At 39.3% G+C, this 24096-nt stretch overlaps 1 long non-coding RNA gene across 1 annotated transcript in view; it reads right to left on the reverse strand.

Annotated features, from left to right (window-relative positions):
- LOC110345543 (uncharacterized) overlaps window positions 1–23538 on the reverse strand; it is a 35512-nt gene extending 11974 nt beyond the window's left edge. Inside the window, exons 1-2 of the long non-coding RNA XR_015446892.1 lie at window positions 23290–23538; window positions 21181–21288 (exon numbers count right to left, since the gene is read on the reverse strand). This is a non-coding gene — a long non-coding RNA (uncharacterized LOC110345543). The remainder of the gene's footprint in view (window positions 1–21180; window positions 21289–23289) is intronic.
- Between the last annotated feature and the right edge of the window lie 558 nt (window positions 23539–24096).

Here is a 24096-nt window from a genome sequence, read left to right on the forward strand (position 1 = left end):
ATGTAGGAGAACATGTTTACCTGTACTTAACTCTACCTAAGTCCTGGTATTTTGGCCTTGAGGCAAAGACTTAAATTACTAAAAGTCATTCTTTCTTATGCATTTCATTTGAAGGAGTTCCATTGGATTGTTTTGTACTTCTGTAGCCTGGCTTTTCTCCATGAGGATTGCAATTTATTGTGATTTATTTATCTATTTCAGTAGATTTTCCTTGTATGTTGGGTGATATTTCATCTTGCTATCTGGTACATTCATTATCAGAAAATGACATCTTTTTCACCATTGCAACTATTTGACTATGGATCGTGGATAGAAATGTTGTGTCACATACTGTTCAGTAGGGCTAGGAGGGTTTCAGGCAGGATTTCAAGTTTCAAGGGGATTTCAGGAAGCTAGTGTATATTGTTTCTATTATTGTTTTCTTTCATCCAACAAAAACTCCTTAAGAACAAGATCCATGTCTTGTTCATTGTTGTATCCTCAGCCTCTAGTAGGGTACCTAGAAACTAGGAAATCCTCAAAAATGTCTTTGATAAATTAATGAGAGATTGACTGACAGAAGGAAAGAATGAGGTTTCTTAGATAGAGTACAAATGAATTTCAATAATATTGAAGGTCTTGAGAAGGGCAAGGGGACAGAAGATAAAATCTTGAAGGTATTTGCAGCTGGTATTCTTTGCAGAGATATATGGTCCTAGAGTTTTGGAAAACTCTTTGGCAGAAGTCCAGTAAACTCATGAAGTTCATCTTCCTTCCCAGGGACATTGTAAACTCAGTCTTTCATTACTGAGTTAACTTGTAATGTCACTTCTACACTTTTGCTTTGGAGTCAAAGTCAGTGACATCACTCTTTAATTTTACGTTATCTTATACTTGCCCCTGATCCCATCATTCCTCCTCTTTTTCTCCTGTTTCTATAATTAAAGGCTCTGAGCACACGGCCAGGAGGGTAGTGGTGCTGGTGGTGGTGTCTTTGCTACTACCATGTTCTCATGGAGGACTGTCCCAGGAACAGATGGAAGGAGAGTGTCCCAGGGACAGATGGGAAGGAAGGTGACACATCAGTGTTCCTGAGTCCTGGGAGTGGGCTGCAGTTGACGTGGGAGATCTGGCAAACTTGCCCAAAGCCAAGCTCCTAATGCTGTTTGCTAGCTGCTGACTTGTTCAATTGCTCTAATTTTAGGCATTACCATTCTAGGATGAAAGTGTTTGATCTATATACAATGCATGTTATTTAATTTTACGTTGGCACTCAGAGACATCCCAAGGCCATTCATACTTTAAAAAGAAGTCCCACCCACAGGATCTTTGCCTTTTTCACAGCAGGGCTGTGGCCCTGGGTTCATTGAGGGAATGTAACCATGAGCTTCCCATTCTGTCACGAACGCTGTGCTTCCTCCACTTGTGCAAAGACACTTAATTTTCTCAACCTCTCGTTTATATTTAAGAGACAATGTGGCTGCGGTGATGTACAACAGACATGCAGGAACTTTACAATACCCAGGATTGCTGGCTCTGGGTCTGGGAGCTGTTAAGTAGAGGGAGCTGACTTTCCTGAGAACCTGGTTTTAAACTGTTCCTTGCTTTAGGTAGAAGGAACAATAGCCAAAGAAGCAGTGAGGTGACATTGATCCCACGGATGATACAGGCTTTCTGGCAGCCCCAAGACGTCCCCTTTCTTTTGATCTCCAGGGCACCCTGGATTGGAGGCCTTCGCTTCACCCCAGTCAAATCTCTTCCTCTTGCTCCTCCTTCCTGATCCAAACTCTCACAGAAAATTTACAAAGAAAGTTACCAGAAAGTTTAAAAAGCCTTACTTTATGGAAATTATAATTCAGTGGGATCATCTTCTAGAGGATTTCTGAGAAAACATGTGCTTCTTCATACATCCTCAAATTACACATTTACTCTTTCTATCATTTTGATTAGAGTTTTGTTTTTTTTTTTTGGTGCCAGGGATCTAACTCAGGACCTTGTGCCTGCAAGGCAGGCAGCAGAACCACTGAGCTAAATCCCCAGATCTCTTTCTATTATTTTGAGATTCTGTGTCTATGCTTATTTAAGCCTTGGCTGTCACAAATATTCTTTTTCCTGATGGATAAAATAATGTTGGTTTCCACTTCTGGTCACCCCATCCCATTTCCGGGTCAGTTTTCCTGGTCAGTCACTGAGTAGTGGTTCTTTTCCTGTGCTTTCCAGGCAAGCCACCACTTCCCATCCTTCGTGCAGGCTCCCAGCAGCTCTGTGGGAAGACAACCCTACTCTCCCTGACCTCCTTGGATTAGCACAAAGAGGTATAGCTGGGATGATTAGAGACTGTTCCCTGAGATCCTAAGGAGGAGTCTGTCTCTCAAAAACTTGACTTGAATATTTGAACTGGAGAGTGATAGGAAAGCATTTTATATGAACCAGGTGGACAGAGTGCACCATGGAAAGAATGAGGAAGGAGCATTTCGAGGAGAGATGGAGAAACCCTTCTCTGCCCCATTCTGGTCTTCTCTTGCTGTCCATGGGCTGTATGAGTCAACTTTGTATATTTGTGATAAATTTCTCTGCTGGTTTTTTTTCTTTTTGGCCTGAGAAAATGTGAGGTTTTCTTTTGTTACTTGTCATGTAAAGACTCTTAGCTATTCTGCATTTATTGAGTCAGTATTTCTGCTGGTTCTGCTGCTACATAGTCCAAGAAGCAGACGATGCTGTAGAGATGAAGGGAGAGAAGTGTAAACAAACAGTTCATCATCTAGCTGGGAAATGGGAGTTTCCTTTCCTTTTTTCATTTATAGTCACAGACTTGCTCTTGGAGGGGAAACCTGCAGCCTCTAGAGATCTGAGCTGAGGATGACAAATAGCAAAGAGCTTGGCCATAGTCAGAAGAGAAAGAAGGGTTTAGAAGACAGAGTCAGAGTTTGAGGTTCACATATATGGTGTGTGCACCCAAGCCAAAGACCCCGGCCCTCTGGGGCAGATTAAAATGTTGACTGTGGGATGCCTCCTTTGGAACATACTGTTCCCAGGAACCAGTAATGGTTTATTCTGGAGATACTGATGAAGGTGTTTGGAAGTTTGTACATTGCCATCTTTTTGCATACTAGGGGAACTAAGAGGACCTCAAATTCGTTTTGATAATCACTACTTTCTCTCCCTCATGTGACATGGATAATTCATAGCCCAATTATGATGTAACATTCAAATATGATTATTATCCAAATGCAAATATTCATGTATTTTCATTATTAGAAAATAACTTTCTGCCTGTCAGAGCCAAGTTAGGGGAAAGTTAGCACTGTCTGTTTCTCATAAAGCACATTCTTTCTCAGCCTTGTGCCAATATTCTGTCTCCATTGAAAATAAAGTGGAAAAATCTTCATTGTAGTTGATCTATAGCTTTTTATGAGAAGGAATATATTATGATTCTAGTTCTGTCCTTTGACCTTCTGTTCTGACTTCAGGTTACATGAATAGAATACTTAAAAACCAGGCGGGATATTTAGAATATGAGCATAAAAGTGCAATGTGAGGTAATTTTTTATTTCCTTTTAATTTAATTTAATTTTTTGCTGTGCTGGGGAACAAACACAGGGCCTCCTGCATGCTAGACAAATGTTATACTACTGAGCCACACTCCTAACCCTGATTTTTAAATTTTTGACATTAAAATTATCTCTCTCTACATATGTTTGGATACAAGGTCTCCTTGAGTAACCTAGGCTGGCCTTGAACACTGAGCCACTTGAGTGCTGGGATTATAGGTATGTACCACTATATAAATTAGCTAGAACCCTAGAGAAAAATCTTTCATATAATAGTTTTACTTAGGAGGAACAAGGCAAAGAAATGTTACTCACATATTAATCGGACAGAGGTGCAAATTTTTTCCTCAACCAAAACCATTAAAAATGTTTCCTCCTAAAAATTTTGATAGATTTCCCTCCGATTTAGGGAGGCTGCTGTCTATAACAGCTACCTTCCTCTTCCCAACACGCCCCTACTCCCACCAAAAGAGTAACCTAACACTTGCTCTCCTCCCAACAGCTAGTGATGTCACAGGCTCCTCCGGTCCCTAGCCACTGCCTCACTCAACCCACCCCAGCTCTGACCAGGCCCACCCCAGCTCCTATAAGGAGCACACCCCATCCCAGCCATATTGCTTTTGTCTCTCCTTTGTTCAGAGACAGCCTAGCAGATCGTCCCTGCGATAAAGGCTTGTTGTGGCCTGGTCTGGTCTTGGTTTTTGGCCTTTTTTACCTGACAAATTTCTCTAGGCAAAAGTTAATTTCAGCTCTGGAATCTAAGTATTAGGAACATAGGACTGGGACACAAGTGTTTCTATCACTGGTCTCTGAGGTTCAATTTTATGTTCTGTGGTAACTGATGGTTTTGGGTGGGTCCTTTTCTGTTTTTTATCTTCCTTCCCAACCTGAAATGAACAAACATTTCATGGATTTTTCCTTCTTGATTTGGTTTTCCCTTGTTACTCATTTTGCCAGATGGCTGGGTTTCATGTAGAGAATTTTCCATCATAACACATCACTTGGTACTCATGGCCAATGATCCTACTCCCCCTGCCATCTGCAGGAACCATGGAAGGGAGTTAAGTGGCAAATGAGTCAGGCCTGGCAGAGCTGGAGGGGCAGGGGGAGGAGAAGGAGAGCTCTGCCAAGTGAGGGGAGGTTTGGCTTGCCAAAGACTTGATGGAAAGCCCTATTATAGCAAGACCTGAGTGGGGTGGGGAGGGAGAGAGAGAGAGAGAGAGAGAGAGAGAGAACTAGGCACACGCACATACTCAAAGACTGCGTGTGTGTTTGAAATGTGTAGTTGCAAGGCATTTTAGCAGATGTGGAACATGTGCAGCGGAACTTTGTACAGAGGAGGAGGTGGGGAGTGGGAGAAAGAGGAACATCACTGAGCTGCAAAAAGAGATGAGGCTAAGATCCCGGGAGAACAAGCAAGGGCTTGGTGAGGGGCAGCGGGGAAAGGAGGTAGGGAAACTCATTGCATTATTAGTTGTGTTTGCCAAATTTTAGTTATTAGAAAAGTAAGAAATAGAACTCTCTACCTAGAGTTTTGATTTGTAATATTCAAGAAATTCCGTGACTCTTGGAGTCTATAAACAAGGTAACCATTCCGCCGCTTGCCTCGAAAGTGCAAGGTCCCGAGTTCGATCCCTGGTACCAAAAAAACAAAACAAAAACAAGGTAACCATCACACAAACAAGGATCTTCTAGAACTAGAAACTTTGCCTGGTACAAAACAGATAACTTGAAATATGGTATTCACTTAGACTGGAGTTGATGAAAACTCATTTTTGGACATTAGGAGTTTGGGGAAATTATATAGTCTCTCCGGGCTTCAATTTCTTTCAGTTGAAAAACCTAGTAGTTGATCTAGATAAGTGGTCTCCAAATAGTTCTCTAAAATCCTTCCTAGCAGGTGCCTTCCCTCACTTCCAAGGTTCAAGTAGAGCAGCTAAGATTTATTTCTGCTTCCTTTAAAAAGTGCATTCTCCATTAAAGGAAATATTTGTTTTGAGCCACCAGATTACATTCTAAGTTCCTGACTAGCTCTGTTATCCTGTGTGTGTTGGTGTTGACATGAATACTTTGTTCAGTCCATCAAATGTTTTCTCAGCATCTAGTGTATATTGGACAGTTTCAGGGCAGGAGAAGAGAACAAGGCAGTAAAGGAGACGGAGTCTTTCTCACAGAGTATAATTCTATTTGTGGATCTATAATAAAGTGATTACAGCGAGTGATTGGTATATTAAAGCAGCTTAAGGGCAGGAAAGCAACATTTGAACAGATCCTGGGTGAAGCCAGGGAAAGACTCTAAGGATCTAGGAAGAGCCTTCCAGGCAGAGGGAACAGCAGGATGCAAGACCTTGGGCAGATGTGAGTCTGCAAGATCATTTTCACTACATGCTCTGATCTTGGTATCCAGCCTCCCTGCTTCCTAAAGGAGAGAATGTTTGACATAGTTGATTAAAGGTAGGGCGATCTCTTCTGCTCTCTATGACATCTTGTCTCAATGGCTCCTCCTTGTCCTACTCAAGGGCTCCTCCCATGTCACTGTCCCATTGAGCATTCTCTCTCAATAGAGCCAGCATTTGGTGGTAGAAAAATGCCCTGTCTTTCCCGATCCTGCATAATAGCCTCTTTCCTCACTGCATCTGCTGAGGTTCATGCACTCTATCTTGATGCTGTCTTTTCCTTCTGCACTTTAATCTGTCCCGAGTGCTGAGAATCATCTGCCTTATCTCTGCCTTCCCCAGGACTCCACACCCAGTGCCCAGGCATACCCTGTTTAGACCCCAGGCCTGCTGGGTCCTCTCAGCTCCTCTTGGGCAGGGAGCCCTCAGAGGCTTTGGTCCAAGCCTGAGCAGGTGTGAGAGGCCTTAAGAACCAAGACTCTTGTGCCTCAGAGTGTAAGTTTGATTTCTGCTTTGACTGAGTGGAGTGACTTTTAAATCTCTCTTAGTATTTTGAATCCTTTCTCCTTTGCCTCAATTTCCAACCTGAAAAATGGGGATGATATGATAGTACATACCTTACAGATACTGGGTTAACATGGGTTAATACATCAAAATGCTTTTAAAAGTACACAGTCCGTAAGAAATACATTTTTGCTCTACATGCATTATTTTATTAACTCCTCACCACAACATTGTGAAGTTTGAATTACAAATCCTCCACTACATAGAAACAGGTTAGAGAGGTAGGGACATGATTGCACAGATAACTGATGGCCAATTCAGACATTTTTGAGAGAAAGATTTCTGTTTACAGTGTCTGAGTTCCTTTCACTCTACCTCAATTGTCTCTAGGAAAATTTTTATATAAAATCACAGATCAGAATATCAGGCAGATATCTGGACTGATTAAGTCTGAATGTAGGAATAATGTCTTATCAAATTCTTGTTCCTTTGTTTTTCTACATCATTTTTCATGTCACTGCTTACCCTTGATCCTAATCTTTGCAACGTTGTGGTGAAAGTAGAGAAGAAGATGTAACTTTGACTTTAGTACTTTGTGTGTGTGTGTGTGTGTGTGTGTGTGTTTCGGTAGAGGAGGAAGGAGGCTGTGGATGGAGCCCAGGGCCTTGCACATACAATATATGGTAGGCAGGAGCTCTACCATTGAGTCATGTTCCAGCTCCTGGTGTTTTATTTTTTTTGGTATCAAGGATCGAACTCAGGACCCTGCACTTTCGAGGCAGGGGACGGCACCACTGAGCTAAATTCCTGGCCCTGCTGGTGTTTTATTTTAATGTAGGCTCATTTTTTAATGGAAGAATTGCTTCAACCCCTTTTAATTACATGTAAATTGTAAAATAAAATCACTAAACTAATTGATTATTAATCAGATACTTTAGGCCAGTTTTGAAGTCAATTATTCATTATTCTAACTATAAGAGAATGGTCTGCAGAAAGAATAAAGTAAAACCCAATTATGATAATTTGTTGGGTTTCATACTAACTGCTTTAGATTACAATTCTTGCAAACAAATTATGCAGAAATGAAAATGTGAATGGGCTAAGTGCCTAAGTTACCATTGTACAAAGTGTGAAACCTGTAGTTTCCTGGTCTCAAGTGTTGGCAGCAAACACTGTCACACTTGCTCTTTGTCTGTAGCTGTAACCCTTATCCAATCACAATAGTGTTTCAGCACTGTTGTCTCTTTCCAAGATCATGCACAATAAGCTTAGATAGAATGGTTAACTTTGCATAGACGGTACAATTCTTAAAAGTTTCTAGAAGAACACTTTTAGCTTATATTTTTTGAGATAGGCAAAGTTCTGTGTTTTATGATGTGAGAATTATTTTTGGCTCAGCTTTTCAAGACAAGTGTCTGAGTTTTGTTGAATATCAGAAGCTTCTTGTCCTTTGGAGAGTAGGGCTTCAGTGTGGAATGTGTGGTTTGTTTCAGCACACTCAGTGGAGATATTATTGGGGTGAGATCTTGGCTTATCCCTCAGCTATATTCTCAGGGCAGCTGACGTATGTACTTGTTATTTACACACTTTGCTAACCTTTTTGTTTCTTCCAGTGGTGGTTGGAAATGATGTCCCCTATGGTATCTATGTCTTCTTTGTAATAACACAGGCCAAATTTTGGCCAATAGGTTTTCCTTGTCTCTATCTAAATTCCCATTAAATCATGTCATATTATCTCAAAGAGGATCTTTCTCTTTCGCGCGTGCTCTCTCTCTCTCTCTTTTCTCCAGAAGCCTTGTCAAATGCATTCCTGCTTATATATTAAGGGAATCTGGGTAGTCATCTTCAGAAAGTTAGGAAGGATAAAGGAATCATTCCAGTTTCCATGGTGTTGGTAAAGAATTGCAGCATGTCAACAAGGTGTATCTTTTAGGTCTTCTTTTCAGTTTGCATCACTGCCTGTGTAGCCATAAACTCTGGACCTTTTCATGGCTCCTTGCTTTAAAGGAAATCTCTATGGAGCCTTTATTAGGAGTCTGCTGCCAAGTTGAAAAGGAAATGCAACTTTATGTTCTTTTTACACGTAGAAGTCTGAAAGGAACATTGTTTTTAAAGAGCACTGCATGGAGCAGAACTAACTTTAATTACCACTTTGAGGTGTGAACAATTAGGGAAACTGAGGAAGTCACAACTTCTGAGATGAGAGAAGCTTTTCAGGTAACTATAAGGTATTTTAAAAGGTACCTTGTCACTTTGTTAAGTGCAGTTTCCCAACCACTCTTTAATTATCTGTCAAAGTTAGAAAGCACATGAAAAATGCATTAAGACAATTGTAATTGTCTGACAGAAAAAAATTTCATTTTTCTGTGAATACCTCCGAAATAGGTAAAATTTAAGCTACTTAAAACCACAAAGTGAGGAAATTTGATTTTAGTCTTTTTTCTTTTTGTTTCAGTTATTCTGGGTGACAAAGAACAAGTTATTTTAAGAGAGGTTGACAATTTTTAGTAGCCACCTTTCTAAACATAGAAATCAAAATCCTTCTCATTGGATGACATTTTTTTAATATGTGTTCATCTTGGTGTAGAAGCTTCAGGTTGCCCTAAAAAATGGTTTCACCATCATCAGGCTTCTCCTTCAGAGGAATGATCAATCCATCAAATATATTTTCTTCTTTTTGGTTACAAACCTATATTTCCCTTTCACTGGGGCCAGCCTACCTGTCTCTATCATAGCTATTAAGATTATGGTAACTAAGGCTGGGAAGGTAGCTTAGAGCTAAAGTTCATTTCTGGCATGTATGAAGGCCTGGGTTTGATCCCTAGTACCACCACCACCACCGCCAAAAAGATGAAAAGGATTTAATAAAATTGTCTCTTGCCCTCCCAGCCCCTGTCACAGACTTGTCTTTCTTATTATCGAGGAATAGCTCTGTATGCTGAAATCTAGCCAGGGAGAAAGTTCATTCTCCAAAGTTTTCTTTTCACAGCTATTTACTACTGGGTATTACTGTACATTACAGGCTCTGTGGTAGGGGTTGGGGAACAGCCCGTAACAAAACAGAGGGGAATCCCTGCCTCGTTGGGCTGATGCTCAAGGGGAAGAGGAATCCACTTTTTTTTGAAAAATATAAGTTGTTTTATTTAAAGTCTTCCCTAGCTTCCCATCCCAAGATATGTATTCATGCAGAAGGGGACAGAATTTCGATTAAGAGAGAGTTGCACTCACTATGTTAAGTCATCTGTATTCCAGAGTCAAGAGCTTTTCCTGCTATAGATACCGTAGGCTGTACAAGAGAAGAGAGCCTGAAACACAGGCCTGCCCACAGAGATTTCCATCTCTCTGCCCTAGGTTCTTGTTTTATTTTATTTTGTTTTTGGTACCAGGGATCGAACTCAAGTCCTTGAGCTTATGAGGCAGGCGGCAGAACCACTGAGGTAAATCCCCAGCCCTATTGTTTTATTTCTTATTGTTTGGTACTGGGGATCGAACTCAGGACCTCGTGCTTGCGAGGCAGGCGGTGGAACCACTGAGCTAAATCCCTGGCCCTGGGTTCTTGTTTTAAATTCCAGAAAGCAAAACAATCCAGAAATAAAAAATGAGTAATGGGATGAAGGACTGATTTATGGGAAGGGATCTTAGGAAGTAGGTATGTGGATTGACTTCAGGAGGTTCCCAGAAAAGCCATTCCTGGTGATTTAGACAGAGAGCAGGGTTAGCGTGACACTCAGGCTAAAGCCAAGTAGGACAGAAGAAAATAATTCAGGGACTTTTGAGAAAACATCATCCTTAACACTAGTATCATGCTTTTTAAGCCAATACCAACAATGGTCCATTTAACAGGTATTTTTTAAGTGCCTACTATGTACAGGGCACTGTTCTGGCTTCTAGAGATACAGCAATAAACAGAAAAGACAAGAATTTCTGGCCTCATGAAAGTTATGCTAGCCGGGGAAAACTTAGTAAATAAATGTTATTGTGGCTGATGATGGTAAGAGCTATGGAGAGACTATTATATGGACAGTTTGTAAAGAAACTTCATAGACATCATTAACTTATTTATTGGATATTTATTGAACATCCCATAAGTCCTAGCTTTGTGCTGGTATTGTTTGTATTTAAAGACCAAGATAGTGTGCTGAATGTGGTGATGTATGTCTGTAATTCCAGCACTGAGTAAGGCTGAGGCAGGGTGATCACAAGTTTGAGCCCAACCTGGGCACCTTATGAGTCCTTGTCTCAAAATAAAAAATTAAAAGGGCTGGGGATGTAGCTCACTGGTAGAACGCTCCTGGGTTCAATCCCCAGTACCACCAGCAAAGAAACACCCTCAGTATTATTGAATAGGTACATAATTCCTCCTATCACCAGATAACAGAGCTTGTAAACTATAGTGCCAGAATCTAAACTCACATCTTCCAGTTTTAAGCAATGATTTTAACTTTAAAACCTGAGTCATGAAGCAAAAAACTTTTGTAGAAAATTGTTTCTTCTTTTTCTTCGTCCCTTATGGTAAAACTACAAAATAAAATTTCTAGTGAAATGGATTTCTACCTTGGGGGCCTCTGGCTAGCTATGTATAAAAGCTATGTAAACTATTAGCTATATAAATTATGGCTTGAACAATAGTTTATTTTCAATTAGATGTGTTTGGATAGCCTGAAAATTCATTATGACTGCAAAAGAAATCCATTCTTAAATTTGCATCTATAAACTTTGCTTTAAATGATTTTGAAGAAATTCATATACCATATAGTTCCTCTCCTTGTTTCATAATATCAGCTAAAGTTGATATTATTTTTTCAATTTCCTCTGATCATATTGAACTTCAAATCAAGCCCTTTGACTCTAGTAAACTGTAGTTGCAGCCTTTCAGGCCTCCATAAGATTGCTGGATTCTCAAACTAGTCTCTGAATTCATCCTTTACATGGGAAAGTGGGAGAGATACTTTGGAATTAATCTGAGTTGACATCTATTTCTGCTGTTTTTACAACAGTTTCCCTAACTAGGCAGTTTTAAGTAAATTTAGAACAATTGTGAAAAAGTCCACACACAGAGTTGAAAATGGTAGAGTTGTAGGTCAGGGAATGCAGACCCTTTTCCCTGAGTGTTTACATCTGATTTTTCTTTAGATGTGTTTTTAACATTCTCCTTTCCCCCTCCATTTTTGCCAGAGTAGACGGGCTTCCAGTAAAAATGTTTAAACTGATTTGAAACCAGGATGAATGTAATAATGGTGACATAAAGAAAGCCAACACTTAACAGCAGGCAGAGCACAGTTCTTTCTTTTTAAAAAATAATTGATAGCTTGGGCATTTGATAAGCTTTAAAAGACACAAGAATAACAATCTAAAATTACAAAAGCAACTTTTGTTCAATGGAGATTATCCGTGTTGATATTTTGATATGGTTTATTCTTTAAGACATTTTCACTCTTATAAAAATAAGGTAAAATATTATAGACTTCATTTTCTTTCTATTTTTCACCAGCATCATTTTTATGGCTCTTCTGTAGACTATATCTTATGATTTATAGTTATCTATTTGCCTACTATTGGCCACTTAAATTATTTCCAATTTTTCATTCTTATTATTAATGCCAGAGTGAGTACCCTTAAAGTAAAGTATTTGAATGTATCTGTGATTATTTCCTTCAGTAATTCTCAGAAGCTAAATTATTGGGTCAAAGAATAAATAGGACTTTAAGGCTTTTGTTAGATTTGTCAAATTGTCCTCAAAAACAGTAATATATGGTAAGTTAAAACATTAGGTAAGAAACTTTGAAATGTAGAAACCACAGTACCATAATTTTCAAAGTTGAGTTCAGGTTATGTCAGTTACCAAGAATGTTATATTCCTTCATTTTGGGGGGATTTTCTATTTGACAAAGAAAGAACGGCGCATCATGACAAGTGAGGTCGGTGGCCTATTCGGGGCTGGGGTCTGAGTCTGCTCTCTGGTGCTGGCTCTGAGGCTCATTTGATTTAGCTGAGTCTGGACTCACCACTTACCCTGCCTAGGCTTTACATTCTTTACTTACAGAGTGGCCATGCATCTAGGTATATGTTTGTGGTCCTAGAATAATAATAATAATAATAATAATAATAATAATAATAATAATAACATCTTCTTTTACTCTCCAAGTGTATAATAAATTCTATCCTTGTCCTGCTTTTCTCTAGGTGAAGTGTTTCAACTGTTAAAAAGGACCTGTGGTCAGTCTCCTTACCCTCTTTTTCCTGTTGCAGAACTGCTGTTTCCCATAGCCAGGCTATACACTTGTGGCCTAACTCCATCCTCAGGCCTATGGCTGGCACTGGCCAATCAGAACACACAGCCCCTTGGATAGATACAGATGGATCCAAAGATGGGCTGGGACCCAGTTCAGTCTCCTGGAAGCCATTCTCCTCAACTTCTGGTGGGAATCGTGGTTGGCTAGTTCATAATGGCCCCGTACAGTCACTTGTTAAATTTCTAGGACTTTTGTAAATAATTCACTGAACCTTGTCATTATTGACAATTAGATCATATAAATTTACAATTGAATCATACCAAGACAAAGGTAGTGAATATTCAAAACTAGTACCTTTTGAATGATTTTGCTATATTTTATTACTACTTATGTTTCTGAGGAAGTTTATATGTATTGTATTTCTATGGTGGAAATACTATATAATGGGTGAGTGCACACATCTTTTCCCTATTCTATATTTAGTGATGTCAAGTTGGCAGGTTGAAACTGGCCAAGGATCATGGCAGGAGTATCTTGGAAACTGGCAAATTCTACAAACCAGAATCTTTAAAAAAAATTTTTCTGGAAAGCTAGCTTTTAAATACTAATATCACACTACTGGGCTGGAACTATTTGTAATGATTTTTTTAAAAGAAATGTTTACTTTGTTGTTATGCTAGTAAAATATCCTAGAGTAGCTGGAGGACCATTGTGGTCCTCTGGGGAGAAAGCACAGGAGATGGATGTTGGGGAAGAAGAAAGCAGAGATTAGGGCTGCAGAGTGAAAAGATTCTTTCCTTTCCCTTTCAGCTTTATTGAGGCACATTTGACAAGTGAAAATAGAAACAAGATTCTTTATATCAAGTGAGCATTGGTATTTCAGTTGGGTGAGAAACTGGCTTAAATCACATTAGGTTTCACTAGTTTATGAATGAAAGTCCTGGATAAAACAGAGCCCATGATCTGTCAGATCCCTTTATAGCTTTAATAACGTATGATTGCAAAGCTATATAAAAGGAGGAACGGCTTAGCTAAATATTTGAGTGCTCATAGTCATTGTCTTTGAAGGAAAGTTGAATAAATATATATTTTATAGTAAATTCGTAGAATTTGTCCTCATTTAAACATTTGATCCTGTATAATATTAACATTAAATGTCTTTTAATTGTAAGCCACGAAATAGATTATGTTAATCATTTCAATTTAATTGTATAAGACTTTCTCTTATTTAAAACGGCATATTGTATTTAAGTTGATTCAACTGAAAAGAAAACCTACTTTTTATTAGATAACGTGGCTGAGTAGTCCTAACTCTGTTGGCAGAATCCTTGTTAGAATGTGCTCTTCCATGTGCACTCCAAGGTGCTATTTCTTTTTTTGGTACCAGGGATCGAACTCGGGGCCTTGCGCTTGCGCAGCAGGTGGCGAAACCACTGAGCTAAATCCCCAGCCCAAGGTGCTATTTCTTAATTAGAGGATGGATCTAGAGAAGGTCCTATTGAGATATTAGGAATACTCTCCAACTAGATACTGCTCAAGAGTATATATTTTTTTCTGGTACTGGGGACTGAACTCAGGACCTTGTCTTTGCAAGGCAGGTGCGGCACCACTGAGCTATATCCCCAGCTGCTCAAGTGTATATTTAACACTCTCTTCCTAGCTTATTACAGCAATGACCCATTTCACATGTTGATTCCAAAGAATCAAAATCCTGTGTTTACTTTCTGGCATTTGACTGTTAATAACTCCAAAGTGTTAGCAGTTGGTTAATAGTCAACATTAACAAGTATATTGAGATCAAATCTGATAATTTCTCAAATGCTAAGATGGATTAAATTTATCACCCCCAAACTGTAGTGTTCTTTTCTTTCTTTGATTTAAAAAATGTTCGAGAAAGTGTTTTGATTTGGATGATCATATTTAAAAATAAACATCAAAAAATCTTGACACAGGAATGATCTTTACTAGAATTACTTTTTTTTTTTTTTAATACTAGAGATTGAATCCATAGCCTTTACATGGAGCTACATTTTATTTTGAAACAGGGACTTGGTAAGTCATTAAATTTCCATACTGGGCTTGAACTTGTGATCCTTCTACCTCAGCTTCCTGGAGAGCTGGTATTATAAGTGTGTGCTACCACACTCAGTTTAGAATTACCTTTTGAGGTTAGAATTCTTTATCAGTAATTGACTGCTTCCTTTTAATACTGTAGCTAGTTTGTCCTTTCTTCATTAACAGATAATACCTTACAACTATAATAAACATTATTCAAGTTAGTGTGAATGGGAGCTGTGATGTACTGGAATATAACAAAAGCCCCCCTCTGACTGACCTTCACCAGCCTGTGTCTTTCTCAAGGCGGGTCCTGAGGAGCCTAGTTAAGGAAACACTGCAGGCTGCCATTTCTAGTTGTACGAACCGTGCACACCTGAACTACCTGGAGGATCTGCTGAAGAGCAGGCTCTAGGGATACTCTAAGAGTAGGGCTTGAGAATATGGATTTTTAACAGTTTCTCTGTATGTGTGGGGAATTCAAATATCCTTTAGGGATAAAAGGTCTAATAAGTTTGCAAGTCAGTTTTTTGAAGATTTGCTAACCAAGTTAGCAAATTAAAGACTTTAAGAAGTCCTGTAGCAGAGAAACTTGTTTAACTTTTAAACCCAGGACTTTAAGTTATTTGATTACATAACTCCTGTGTGTGGGGGGATCTATTATTTGATCACACTATTGGGAAAGTTTCTCTATCTAATAGGACAATAGCTGCAGATCATTGCAGTTGCTTGCTGGTTTGATACTGTGCCTTGGTACAACCCTTAGATGCAGATCTGAGTGTAAATCTTAAGTTTTGTTCCATTGTCTCAGTTTTCTGGTGGTTATGTTCCTTTAATCCCAAGGGAGGTGGAATAAAAGAGTTAGTACCAACCCAAAGCCCTGCTTGAAAAATCATTTAAACAAGTATTTGGATACTACCCTCTTTTATGAAGTCCAACCTATTAATATGGCAATGTTTTTGCCCAGAAAATTCACCTCCTCACTGTACCTGCCAGGACCCCAAACGATCTGGTTTCCATCTTACAATGGGAATATACAGAGAGGAACAATGTGCTCTTCCAGAAATGCCAATCGAACTGAACAATAGGAAAAGAAGTAAACACATTTGTATAGGAAATTGGGTAGAAGGCGAAATCACCTCATTTTTGCTTCTATTCTTCCTCCTATTAGGCAGAAACAGCACAGAGTAGTGGACAGTGGAGTAAGTAAAGAAATGATCAAGAAAGATTTTGAGCTTTGGGGCCTTCAGTAGGTCTTTCTCTCTGAGGGTGGGACTCCCTTTTGCTTTGTTCTATAACTATAGGGGACAGAAGCAAGTTCCAAGTGAAGGAAGCAGGGCACAGATTAGCTGCAGGGAAAGAGACAGGCAGTCTCTGGTTTCCTTTCTGATTGCCTGGGCCAAATGGAGAACAGAGGAGGCGGCAAGCCTTGGGCTCATTCTGGAGCCCACCCATCCCAGGCAGCCCATATGGCATGACTTTGAATGTATTGCCTTCTTTATCCTCTCCTGCTACATGCCCACCAAACTTTCATTGATTCTTCAGGTGTAGCTTCATAATATTGTGTTAATAGTATGAGGAATATTGGGAGATCCTTGAGGGCAAAGATATTGTTTTATTTGTACTGAGCATCTAGGCTCAGCTTCTTGCATAAAATGACTTCTCAAGAAATGTTTGTTTGTGGTAGCCAGCAAGGTTAGAAAGCTCAATGGGAAGCGTCTACATCATCTTTTGAATACTGGCCTAGAGTTCCATGGGTGTAGAATTTTAGAGCTAGAGGCTATTGTAGTAGACCCTCTTCAGTTTACAAACATAGTACTTCCCTCTTATTTGTGATTTTGCACGGTTTCTGTTACCTGTGTTTGACCATGGTCTGAAAATATCAAATGAAAAATTCCAGAAAAAAAATTCTTAAGTTTTAAATCTCATGCCATCCTGTTCCATCTCACCTAGGAAATATGACTCATCCCTTGGTTCATAGTTTCCACACTGTATATGCTACCACCCCAAGTCACCTAGCTGCCATCTTGGTTATCTGATGGACGGTCATGGTAATAATGTTTGTGTTTAAATAACCTTCACATAAGTGGCTTAACACTATGACACAGTGCCTGTATCATTCATCTCACTTCCTCTTATCATGTTAGCATTGTATCATTTCACACCATCACAAGAGTGGTGAGTGAGTATAATATTTTGAGAGAGATACTACATTCACATAGCTTTTATTAGCACATTGTTATAAATTTATATATATTATTTGTTATGTTAATCTCTTATTGTTCTTAATTTATGAATTATATTTTATCATAGGTCTATGTGTAGAGGAAAAAACAGGATATACATGCAGTTTTAGGCATCCATTTGGGTCTTGGATTTTATAATAATAAAAAAATCCCTACATACTCAATGTTGTCATGATGGTTTCTGAATTATGGTATCAAATAACATTTAAATTAATACTTGCATCAGTGAAAAATGCAATCTAGAAAGTTGAGTTAGGGAGTATGTTCTGCCTCCAAATAGAATTTATTCCATTTCTTCTTTCTCTCCTTGAGTTTTTACATCTCACTATGCATTTTCCTGATTCTTGGCTTAGCTTGGAAGCCACAGTTAAATAATGCTGGGTGAGAAGATCTAAAATAAAGGTTCATACTTTCTCAGTCTGAGCCCCTCTGCCAAATTTCAATTGTGGTCCAATCATCATAATACATGGAAAGGGCAGCTAAATGAACAATATAAGTCTTAGAAAGTTAGTGAAAAACTTGGACAGCAGAGAACAAACATTATTCCAAATGGAGAATGATTTGGAACAATAAAATCAGAACCAGATTCAGCCTATTTGGGTCATAGTGATTTAAACTTCTTTCTAATAATACCCAGAATATCAGGGTTGAAGAATGTCTGGGAAAAAACCCATGATATGTGATACAGTTATCACATCCATATCAGGAAAGAGTGTGAATTAGGATTTTTTCAGGGAAGCTGAAGATACATATGTCCAAGAATAGTGAAATTAAGGGAGACAAAAACATTTGGATCTTAATTCTTTTAGGTTACACAATCTGTAGAAAATCTCTGAAAGCTGTGAACCTTCTTTCCAGAAAAGTTCACATACACATAAAAGTTTTTGGACTATGTCAGGGGGTTTGTAGACCCCCTGAAGCTGTAGGAGTGTACCTTATATAGCTGTTCTTCCCAAATTTTCTGGTTTTTTTATGCAGCAGCTCTGCCTGGCTGACACCTGGAACTTCCAGCCCCATTACATGCATACATTATAAGGCCAGGTCCTGGCAAAAAGAAAGAACTGAACATCTGCTCTGAGGCTGATTCCATTTTACTGAGGGTGAACAGAAGTGGCCTTAATCCCCCACACATTTCTTTTACTTTGTTATGTAGTAGGATCATCTGGGAGAAGATTTAAAATTCTCTCAGCATTTATTTCTACTTTCATTTGTAGTGTGCCTGAAAAGAAAATGCAGACTTTTAATTGGACTGACTTGGTAATCTGGGGCAGTGACAAGGGTAGATTAAAAGTTGTTTTTATCTTTGTTTAGCAGGTGACTAGGGCTCATGTGGGTAGCAGGATCTGCTTGATCTTAGAGATTTGCAGTTCCAGATATTTTCTACTCTTCAGTCATTACCATCTCATCTGAATTTACCTCAAGTGAACTGAGTAAGCCTTATCTTTGCATGATTAGGCTGGCAAACATGATGATGCATTCCTGGACAGACATGGGAAAGGCAGGTGATAATAACAGTCCATGGCACTTTTTGTTTATCCAGAAATCTATCATCCCAGGAGGTTGACATATAATCCCATGCTTAAACTGCCATCCATACTTTATGTAATAATAATAATAATAATAATAATAATAATAATAATAATAATGATAATGGTAATGGTAATGATTTATACTTATATAGCCACTTTCATCTAGGGAATCTCAAAGCTTTACAAACACTAATTAATTCTCCTGGTTTCCTTGAGAACTGGGTGAGGCCCATTTTATAGGTGAGGAAATTGAGGCACCCAGAAAGGACCAGTGCCTTTCTCAAGACCATTGGGGAGCTGGATTACAGAGTTCAGAAGCCTCAAGAGCTCTATACTTCCATCTGCCCAGAGCCAGCTGCATCTCGTGGGTGAGGGAGGGAAATGGGAGGGACCACACCGGAATAAGACTCTGGGCCCTCTGAGTCTTTCCTAAACCCTGGTAGTGGACAGAAGCTCAGGGTGAATTTGCAAACCCAACACTTCCATCCCCATCACACAACATGCATAGCCTGTGAGGGACTGTTTTTGAGGTCTAAGCAGTAGAGACGGGGCTAACATTGGTTGTCCTGCATGTTTGGATAGAATAGAGAAAGAAGAACTTGAGTGAAGAATTGATTTTTTAGTGAATGCTGCTGAAAAACATCAGCCCACACTCTATGCCAAAGAAGAGCAATTCTGTCTTTTGACTTGTTTTATTCTCTTCCATCATGTGCTCATCCACTTTCCATTGCTACAACAAAATACCAGGGAAAAAGAAAATACCAGGTAAAGAAAAAAGAGATCTATTTAGCTCACTTCTCTGGATGCCCAAGAGCATGATGATGCCCTGGTTTCTAGTGGGTTCTGGTGTGGTCTCAGGATGGTGGCATCATGTTGGGAGCCTGTGTTAATGGAACAAATGCACGGTGAGACCGGAAGCCAGAGATGAGGGAGGGGCTGGTCTCACTCTTTGTGTAACAACCCTGTCTTGCAAGAACTAACTCATTCTATGAGGCCCGAATTAATCTCTTCCAAGGGCAGCACCCCGAATAACCTAGTCATTATTCCCTGAACCCCACCTCTTAGAGGTTTCATCACTTCTCAACATTGCCACACTGAGTACTAAGTCTCCAATAGAGAGACCTTCAGACAACGCAGAATTCCACATCGTAGTGCATGGTCAGAACTATTTGATACACACATACAAAGATGAAATGATTAAAGATGTCCAGTATGCAAATAGAAATAGATATAGTAGAAAGTAACTTTTCACTACTTTCAGACTTTTCAGTTTTAGAGAATTTTTGAAATTCCCCAAAATGAGTAGTGCTAAATTCTAGGGAAAATTATGTTCTCTGAGTACTTCTCAGAGCACTTCTCAGACTTTGATGCGGACACCAATCACCAGGGGATCTGTTAACATGCAGATTATGTCCCAGTAACTCTAGACTGGGGCCAAGGTCATGCTGTATGTGCTACTGTTTATCTCTCAGATAAGCCCATTCCTACAACATACTTCTCTGGAGGGAACACTTATCAGTTGGGATGGGGCTTGGGTTTAGGGCATCAAGGTCTGTTTTTTTTTTTTCTTTTGGTACTGAGAATTGAACTCTGGTCCTTGCACTTGGGCAGCAGGCAGCGAAACCACTGAGCTAAATCCCTGGCCCCAAGGTCTGTGTTTGAAAGGTATTTCTGCTATTTACTAGCTGAGAAGTTGGGGATGCCAAATCTCTCTGGGCCTCAGTTTCCATAACTTTAAATGGAGATCATTAATTCCTCCTTTGTAGTTATGTAGGTGAACAGAGTCACTCGTTGGAAGAGTCTGGCACAGGCTGGAACTCTGCAAATGTTCATTCATTCCCTTGGGCTTTCCCATTCATCCCACCTGGCTAGTTTCCCTGACAAATGCTTTATGGTTTTCCCTGGTGTCTGCCATGATCATCATTATATTTTATTTATCTTGGCTTTTTCATGTAAGTTTATGTTTATCCTTTTTCATGTAAGTTTATGTTTATCCTCCTATATACATACAAGCTAACATCAAATATCAATTTTAACTGTGTCAAATAATTTTATTAAACTAATTGCTTGACTCATTAACTGTTATAAGTTTTCTCTGATATTATGCAATGCTTTATTATATTGCTGAAACTAAAAAAGGCAGTTTTATATTTCCTGTCTTGTTTTTGTTTCTTCTGTTTAGCTTTGTGGACCACAGTGAAGTCTTCCTTTAATTCTTCACTCACTGATGTCTTTTGACTTTTCTCTTAGTTCTTTCTAGTTTTATTTTCTTCTCTTCCTATTGCTCATATTTATCCTTTGGATCTTTGCCCTTTGAATCTACCAGAGTGACTTGGAACGTCTTTCCTAAAAATCTTTGTAAAACTTATTTTGTGTGAATGTTTCTGTGCGAAACTGTTTTGATTTTAATCAAAAACAATGGAGAAGGTATGTATAGTATATACATAAGAAAAAAAATGTCTGGACTAACTCACAACCTCACTGTTAGTGCTGGAATTGATGAGAGAGAATGTTCACCACTTCTTTACGTGCTTTGACACTTTTGAAAGAAAAAAAAAGAAACTCTCCCCTATAATTAGTGAGTTCTATTCCATAATACAGGAAAAAAAAATTAGGAGAAACAGTTTAAACTTGTGGATGAATGGACAACAGAAGGGAAGATGAAGAAAAATGAAAAGGACACTTACAATCTTCAAAATTTGTCCACATCCTCTCCTGTGTTGGACGTCTTGATGGCTGGGACTGTCTTTTTCAGGTTTCAAGTCACTGGTGTGGAAGCATGTCTTCCTGGGGCACTGTTGGGATGAAAGCAGTAGTCATGGTGAAGCCAAGAGAGACAGTCTTACAAGAGTGAGCACTGTCCAGATGGGTTTTGATAAGGTTGGTATGTGGCCCATGAGGTCATAATTAACCACATCAAAGGAGGAGTGGCTTCTTAAGCAAATGGACTTTATCTTGCCATCTGCCAAAAAATGTACCAAATACTCTTACTTTGTTGAAAAACATCTGTACTGTTGGAGCCAAGTCGTCATAGTTTGGACTGATGAACCTGATTGAAGAAATTATTTTATGACTTACACGTTTTACCTTTCAGTCTTTGTTTGGTACCTTGCTTCTCTTAGTTCCCAGCTTGGAAACATCATCTGTAATTTGCATAAGTGAGAAAGTATTGGCTCATGGCTTAGTTGGGAATAGAGAGACAATCTTCGATAAAAGCAGAGCAGGAAGAATTTAATCTTCCTGCTTGTGGTCAGTTTTCATCCTACCAGATGATGTTTTCTGTGAATTATTATTAGAGAGTTGAAGATGGCAGACAGAATTGTATTAGAATTTAGCTAGGACTACACTTAATCTTAGCCAAAATGCCTAGAAGTGATAGAATTTAGCTAGGACTCATTTCGGCTTATCATTAGTATCCTTTGGAGAGTTTTTTTTTTTTCCCTAGGAAGCTTGATTTAATTGGCCAACTTTGGAATTAATAGCAAGAACAAAACAAAACACAACAATGAGCAGAAAACCTTATGACTTTCCAGGTGTCTCTAATGTGCAAACAGGAGAGCCCCTTCTGGGGCCAGGCTGGTCTTACAAGAGGTCTTTGACTCCACGGCTTTTAATTAGAGATCACATGGTTTTCTAAAGAATAGACACTCTTCATCTTTATCCTGTTCTGTAACATTTGGTTTTGTGTACAATTTGAAACATAATCAGAGATGTACAGTAAGTTATAATGGCTCAATAATACATTGAATATTTATAAGTATGTTTCAGGCCTAGTACTTTTAATATATATTAAAATATATAATAAGTAAGCCTTATTTCTTAAATTTTATCCAATGAAGTATTTCATCTTTTATTTCTGCAACAAATAACTTAGCAAGTTATTAACTTAGAAAACTTCATTTTTTGAATACAGAATAAAAATCTATTTGCCCTTGCCTGTAAGTTTTTGGTGAGCACTAGATTTTCTACCATTGACAGCATCTTCTTTAGGTTCTTCGCTTGCTTCTGTGGTGCTGTGCTTGGTAGACACATTTTCATTGATTTTCTTGGATTTAATAAAAGTATTCGAGTCTAATCTTGCTATGGTTGAAAAGAAATTTTTTTATGGTGCTGGGATTTGAACCCAGGACCTTCATACTGAGCTACATCCCCAGACTTTCAAAAAACTTAAAAGCTTATTTTTTTAAAAAAATTTTGAGACAGGGTCTCACTAAATTGCTAAATTGCCCAAGTTGCACTCAAACTTGGGATTCTCCTACCTCAGCCTCCCAGAATTCTGGGGTTACAGGCATGCATCATCATGCCTGAGTTCTAAATCTTGCTGTTTTGTGGCTTTTTCTCTATTTGTTTTCAGTATCATTTAGGAATGTATTTGGCTATGTTTTTTCCCCCTTCATTTCTTCATGTCTTTAACAAATAAATAACACATATTTTTGTAATGCTAAGGCTAGAATCCAAAACCTTATGCTGTTAGGCAGACGCTCTAGAGTTCTACCCCTGGGCTGCAAATACCCTTCTCCCCTTAATGCACAGTTTCTTACTCCACCACTTTCCAAGGAGTTCTGGGTATAGCATATTAAAAGGACAAAGATAAACCAAAATGTGCTGCATAGAGCACCACTTGGATCCCAAAAGGCCTGAAAACCACACTGAAGCAGGTACCGTGGGTAAAGAGGACTCGGACTCGGATGGCAGTTCACACACTTATCCTATATTATTATGATTCACTTCAATACACTTCACGTCAATACAGTTATCACACAATATTAAGTCTGCCAATTACCACGTCCCTGTACCTGTACTGCGCAAGTCCTTGTGGGAGCGCGATGTTTCCTCCCGTGGGGTCAGAGGGTCCGATCCGTAGACGAAGGGCGTCGAGTCGGCGCTAGGCTGTCCGCCTCTCCGCTTTCCTCGTCCTCTGGTCTCGTCTGGTCGGCGGCGATGCTCCTTCCAGCGGGATCAGGTGTGCAGATGTCTCGGTCGGTAGTCAGATCAGCAGATCGACTGGTCGACTGGTCGGTGGACGGATCAACGACTTGCTTGGAGTCGTCAGCTCCTTTTATACTATTCTAACTGGGCATTTGTGGTTTTGGTTCAGATTTATCACACTGTCCAGTTTGGGGCACACCCTGCCCAATTCGGGGTACGCCCTGTCCAATTCAGGGTACGCCCTGTGTCCAATTCGGGCTACACCCTTATCAGTTCGATACCACTTGGGGTTACATCACACTTAGGGTTACATCACACAGCACACTTAGGGTTATACAATTCAAAAACAAGTTCAAAAACATTTCAAAGTGTTCTCCACAGAAGGAAATGGAGGGAGCTATTCTAGAGAAATACTGGTGGACATGATAAGGTCAAGGGTAACTTTCTTAATATATTTTCTTCCTTAATAAAAGGAATTTTTCTCAACTACAAAAAAACTTGACCCTCCAAAGTAGCAGCTCTATTCCAGGAGCACAGAGATCATGTGTGTCCTGCACCTCTTTGCCATCCCCGCTGTCATGCTATGATCCATAGTAGAGAGAGCTGATCAAAGCATTCCTTCCTGATGAATCTGGAAGTGGCTTCAGGATTTTTCTCCACCTGTGCTCCAGGCA

The sequence above is a fragment of the Heterocephalus glaber genome, unplaced genomic scaffold (genome assembly GCF_053883595.1).
Source record: "Heterocephalus glaber isolate CG9 unplaced genomic scaffold, H.glaber_assembly_v1.0 deba00001733, whole genome shotgun sequence".
In the NCBI taxonomy this organism is placed as follows: Eukaryota; Metazoa; Chordata; class Mammalia; order Rodentia; family Bathyergidae; genus Heterocephalus; species Heterocephalus glaber.